This window comes from Lineus longissimus, chromosome 2 (genome assembly GCF_910592395.1).
Source record: "Lineus longissimus chromosome 2, tnLinLong1.2, whole genome shotgun sequence".
NCBI lineage: Eukaryota > Metazoa > Nemertea > Pilidiophora > Heteronemertea > Lineidae > Lineus > Lineus longissimus.
Window position 1 is genome coordinate 4707030 of NC_088309.1, and position 6876 is coordinate 4713905.

Sequence of the window (6876 nt, forward strand, 5' to 3'; positions counted from 1 at the left end):
GGCATCATCTGTGTTGGGCAAAAGGAAATCAGGAGCTTTGAAGTGTAGGGAATCATTGCTCCTGGTAATGTTGCTGTAAGTGTTCACTGAAGCCGAGGCACTCCAGACAGCTCCCAGGGCTTGGTGTACCCGGAAAGACAATGATGATTGAATTACGCCAGAAATTATGATATTTAGCTTGCAACCCCTGTATACAAACGAGAAAAAGTAATGTTTCGACTTTCATTTTCCAGAGAAATTGACCAGCTAATGTGAGTACCACATTGATATTGGCAGACCCCAATTTCCTCAAAGCCAAGTCATAAATATTCCTGGCCTCTTTAATGTCTCATAACTGAGTCGTGAATGATTAACCTTGTAGTATGCCTTTTCTGCGTTTTAAGGATGTGAAGCAAAGTGTGGCCGAAGCTTGAAAGATGGCAACCTGACAACATAATGGATAGTTGGACCAACAGCTCAATGATGGATGGATGACGCAGATTGCAGTCAAATTTTGGGATTATGATACAAAAAACACATTGTGATATTTATCAAGCTGTGATTGTTTGTGCTCCTCAGGTTCGTGCTTGTCCATTCTCTTGCAAAACGTGTATACTAAGCTCAAACAGATAAGGGGGTTTATGGTATGCGTCAGGCGATGTTACTGTTACTGTGAATAAAGGAGATGGCGCATTGCTTCACAAAAGTTATTAAAAGGTCGAGGCAAACTGAATAAATCTGTCATACCAGCTGGGGGAGATGGGCTTGTAGACCGCGGACATATGCCCAGTCATCCTTTGCTGAGAAAACTAATGAAAAATCTTCATGTAGACGCACTTAATGACGGAATCTAGGCATCCCTTGTGTAGTTAGGCACACCTGTTCTGCGCGAACAATCCGGAAAGTTACGCCAGCTAAACAGGGGTCACATCTCGCTAACTGCTAATGCGCCGCGATATGACAACATCATATTGACATGACAGGGAATCCTAATGCCCACAGATGATAAAGGATCGTTTTGTGAATTTGATTAGCCAGATCCACCGGGATCAGTGGTTATTGCTGAGCAAATTTGTTAGTTATGTATTCTATCAATTATCTTCTGTAACAAAACTGCCTCCTGGGTCGTTTGGATCTCCATGATTACCATTGTTTATAATGGCAGCCGGCTCCTAGTCGGTCTTAATCATTTCGCCATGAGATTCAACCAAATGGTCCTCCTGATGAATATGAATTTTCCTAATCAAGAAGTTAAACATTAATCAAATGTGTGGTTCAAAGCTAACATATCTGTGCCATTCCAGGTCATAGTTTGTACCATAAATTTGGCTCTGATTGGTCCTTCACGTTTTGTTTGGCGAAGCCATTTACATATCTACGTTGCCAAGAAGTCGTAACCAAATCATCACAATCAAACCATTTTCACATTTGGTAAAATCTGTTTGGTTTTCAACAGACTGTGATTTGGAGTACACTGCTGTACATGGAAATATACTGGGCTAAAAACTGAATTTCGGAAGCATACAAGACAGACCTCCAGACTGCATTTAGCAGCCATTTCACTGCACGCAATTATTGTGATTACTCAGTGGGTCTTTTATCATGATATTATTGAGAAAGCTCAGTACAATCGTCGAGAAGTATGAAATATCATCATTTGTACAAATATTTACATGTATGTAATAAAAATTTAGCAGTACAATGTCTATAACGATATTCTTTCTCATTAAATCACATTCTTACCATGCTGAGGACACCAAGCTGAGAACAGAAGGAAAAAAAGGCCCACTTTCCCCCGTAAATACCTGGCATAATGGACCATTAGGTGAGCTGAGGCATCAGCACTGAATTACCTCTAAATTATTCATCCATTCCCGCTCCCCAATAAAAGTGAAGATTGTTTAATGTACCCAAGATATTGATTTTCTCGACAGTATTGTCAGATACCACACTGAAGGTCAGGATGGCACACTTAAGTAACGCGGTCTTGCCTCCCTTGCAGCACCCTAGAGGCGGGAAACACGCACCACTCTTCCTTTGCAAGTCCTCCTGGGGCCTTTCATATGGGGTCTCTTGTCCTGGGGCTGATCTGCCATTACTGAAACCATTACCTCTTCAATAAAATCACTTCAATTGTAACTTAAGGATACATTTTCGTAGAAGGAATGTCCTTCTGACTACTAGCATCTTATCTTTCCCCACCATGCAAATATGCCAGAAGTTGAACATTCCAGTCTATTTTGTGGGCTGTGAACTTCCCAGGCCTCTATAAGGCATACTCTGGTATGAGCAATCACCCTTGCTTGAGTTGCATGAGATTCCATGGTGATCAGCTATATAATTTTCTTTCAAAGTCCAAGATTGATATGAAGACAAAGTCACAACCAGAATCCCCAGGCACCAAATTACTTCCTGCTCCTTCAACAAAAGGCCTAGCTGAGCACATTGACCATTGCTGTAATGAAAAGACATAGAAAATACCTGATCTCGTGTTGTTCAATAATGAGTTCCTTTAGTTGTCCCAAACTGGTCGTCACAACCAGAAAGACGGGGATAGAAATTCGTTTCAAGGTCGACGTTTTCTTTGACCCAACCTGTGAATGGATGGTGAGGCTATTGTACACTTCTGACCACACCTTCACCCATACTTCTCTCCCAAGATACCTGAACATACATTAATGATGAGTGGTGGTGTCTCTGGGGCCCGAATGGCCGCCATATCTTATTATGGGGTCAGATCCCACCATAATCTCGGCTTGACGAAAATTCTGCCAAGAAGATCAAAAGCCTCCTTGAATAGAGAATATGAAACCAGTTATGACTTATTAATACCCGTCGGATCAGTCTATTTCAAACATGAACGCTGCGACTTCAAATACAGTACTGTGTGTGGGCTCAGCGGAATGCAGACAGAAAACGTTTCCTTCTTGAACCATTGCAGTTGGTCCAGTTGAACTAGCATTACTGGCGTTTTCACTGCGAGAGACTACTCTAAAAGACTGTGCTATGAGAATACATCGCTAAGAAAGTTGTGTTATACCATAAAAATTGGTCAATTTTTGTTGTACCCCATTATAGAAACTTAATTGATAATAAGGAATCGGATGGTCCGAAGCGGCGATCTTCTATCAGCGAAGGCGGATGATAAAACCTTGCAGACGTAACACGATAATATAGTTTCAAGTGAAATATCTTAAGAATTTCGTCATTGGGACGCCATGTCCTAAAGAAACCCATCAATTTTCCTAAGGACAAGATGTTCTTATCTGTTGGGGAAGATTCTGACGAGGATTGTGCGTCTCACAGAATAATGTTTAACGATGAACCACATTAGTGTAAAACTTTGAAAATAAACAGATAATTTCCTCGCTAAGTTTCACTCGGGCGTTTGAAAAATGTCAGCGCCGCTCGGGCAGACGGGTGATATTCGGCAATAACGGCATCATATCGGGCAAGATTGGTAATTTGTGAAGTGAAGGGGAGAGAAAGTCGCGGAAACTGGTCTTCACATCAGGGAGCTGTCTTGATCGACCGGCGCAGTCAGAAATCACGCGCCTATCTCACGGCTGTTAGTGGGCAAATCACCTCTTTATGTCGACTGGGACGTCTCTATTTGCCGTCTTATCGTCTTCATCGTTGCGAAATGCACTGAGGAGGACGGACAGGGTAGGAAGTATACGGCTGATTGGGGATCATCTCAAAATACACTGAATAGGAAAAGGACTAAACATATTAACTAATATCAAGCCTGGCGTAGAATGAATGAATTTATTTTGCGTAATTTGCTGTCCACTGTGCTGTTTATAACGCCTGGAGATACCAATACTGGCTTAGGTGCAGGCGGGGAGAGCGCGCGCGAATTTATCTTGTTTCCATGTAATTACTTGAGAGTGCCATTTCGTTAAGAGCTCGTGAATTATCATCGATTTGCTATAGAGCATTATAAAGGCACGGTACTAAATACTGGAGATGCCTTCCAAAAGGACCCCGGCCAATTTACCATAATCAACAGAACGAAACTCACGAACGCGCCTCCTTATACCTTATTATCTTGTCACAAGCGTTTTAAGAGAGAATTCACACAGGAAGCGCGCCGCTGCCGCCTTTACCGTGATCACCAACAATTTACCCATCAGAACTCTGACAGAACAAACAAGATAGTTTGATATGGCGATTATGCTAGTATTTGCTAATCATAAGACAGTTTGATATCAGCAGGATGAGGAGGAAAGTGGTACCGTGATTGTCATAATGACGACAGACATTTTGAGAAGACGGAAATGCAGGCGCGCAAAGACTGTCCCCAAAATACTCAGGTATAGTCATGCCCACTGTCCGTCTAAAAAGGGCGCTGCGAATCGGATTGTCAGTCAGATTAATTGGGGCTTATTAGCAGAGATAAGGTCGAAAGTGGTTGTATTCTATGCTAGTCGAATGGCTCAGAACCCAGGCCTTGGTATCCCGCTATTTGAGACAGTCCATATATAGGAAGACCATGTTAAGGATGACGAATGAGCTGCCTCAGGAGTCTAAGGGTTGGACCTTTTCTTCCAAGGTCTGATCCCAGTCTATTCTTGGGGCAGCGGAAAGTAAAGGTTGAAAAGATATACATGTACATCCTTTTACCTACGTTGTGTTGGAGGATCTGGCACTGTTTGGTGGCGCCATGTCTTTGCAAAGTAGTGCTCAGCATTCCCCAAAATTAATGAGTCTCCCAACCACGTCTCGCCGCGAACGAGTTACATGTACATTGTATTAGGAGGCGACATGAAAGTGGGAACGTAGATTTCCTGGAGTCAGGAAGTCAGTTCACGATAGATGTAATCGAGTGTTGTCTCCGGCTGGTCGACCATTGTCACATAATGTCTCTCCTCAAGTATGAACTGCTTAATTATTTGAAACGAACTTACTTAGGCGTCTCATTTGAGTGTCCCGTGAATGTGCAACACGTTTCAGTCAAAGACAATGCGACCGAGAGAATGAGTGTATTATCGTGATGAGATGGCACAGGTCCAACTGCAAAACATCTGCTACTGGGAAGACAACCGTGAAGTTACGCCAGGACCGGCTGACGATGAACTGCACAAAAATGGGAATATTTATATCATTTTCGCCTGTCATACGCAGATTTCTTGATTTGGCTCATTCGACACAGGTGTTTAATTGTGGTTCTGGCCTTATAAAGCTAGAGAGACCGTGCCTAGATCCCTGTCGCATGGAAAACTAGTCGACTGCGGCAACTCTTTGTTGTGACAATCGGTTAAGACAGTCGGCCAGACGCACCAGGTTCGAGTCGCATTATGGTGTATTATGTTGTTCCTGTTCTTCATCGCCGGTCGCAGGGAAAAGAGCAGCCTGCATTGCTTTGGCAAAACATTTAAATTACCCCAAAAATTGTCACTGGGAAAAATACCACTGACAGTTATCTTTAAAAGATTTACACCAATTAGCCTTCGGAGTAGCCATTTAACCCCTCGGAATACAATGGATGCCTCTCAGAAATGACACTGATGTCATTGAGCCCATAATTACGGTAGTTAGTGATCCAATGGAGATATTATTGGTGATTACAATCTGCCGGGTCAAGTCCAACGCCGACCTTTAAATTGCGCAACTGTTTTCCTATCGTTTTTCCATTCGAGTAGTTTGCCTAGAAAGCTCTGTCTTGCCTGAGTAGCAACCTGGCACCAAGGTAAACTGAGCTGTCAGAAGCTAATTACGGTTAATGCCGCGGTGAAGTGAGTTTCATGAAGCCGCCACGGGCTGTTCCTGTTCCTACGAAGACTAGCGCCAACGAACACAGGAAAGCTTGCGGACCTGTCACTTGCAAAGGAAAATGGCGCAGGAACTCGCAGATGGCTGCCGCGGCTGCCTTCAGCAACCGGTAGAGGCGCCGCATGGAGGCTGTCACTTAGTGTCAGAGAGACTGGAATTAACCCTTGCTGAAAATAAAGGAATGAATTGAGTAAGAAGAATGTTCTACAATCCAGTTTATTAATCACTGATTTTAAAGCAGTCGGCAAAAAGCAGATAGACCCCAGATGTGGCCCGATTTCGTCATGGGTGAGGGATGAAGCGGATGCCACTGTGTAAAAAGAACCTCCCCAAATGTTGTTGTTATGATGCGAATCGGGCGGGTAGATGAGTGGGGCCCTCTGAAGTGTAGGCAATTTGGTTGAATTCAAAGAAGATCCTGGTTGACGGAATATTATATAGGCTATATGAAACACCTCTGTCCGATAAATAAAAGCCAGTCTAAATGACAACTTGAGGATTTTCTTGCCAATTCCTTCATAATTCTCTATAGGAAACGCGGCTCTGAGTCTGAGGGAGGTCTTCCGACTCGCAGGTGATGCTGTGGTGATGGTTGCCCTTCAGCAACTCAGCCTTAGCGCAGATCGCGATAACTATGGCGTCGATTGGACCAAAGGAATAATGAAGGCTTCGCGAAGAGTTGCAGCCTCCTCACGCACGAAGATGTAGAATTTACCCTTAAGCTATGATCAGGACGCATATTTCTACTGATTGTGGAAGAGGTGCATACTTTTCTGACGTCTGTAAAATGTTTTCCTAAGGCGCTACACATCTAACGTCCTTTAAACAGCATTATACATTTTGCATGCTTTCCTCAACGATATTTTGACGCCCTTGGCGACAACCAATACCTTTTTTCGAATAGTGATAGTATAATGTTTAGAAATGGTTCTCCGCAAGCAGCCCTCTCTTCGAATCTTCACTGAAGAACTTTTTAAAACCAGGAAAGATTGATTATAAAGACTTGATGTGGTAAAACGGAGCGCAGGACTTGATAACACAGCCGACTCTCGGAGTTGCTAATTCTTACTCAGCGTCGTCTTTTGAAAAAAGGATTTAAAGGTATATACTGCTAGACCAGTC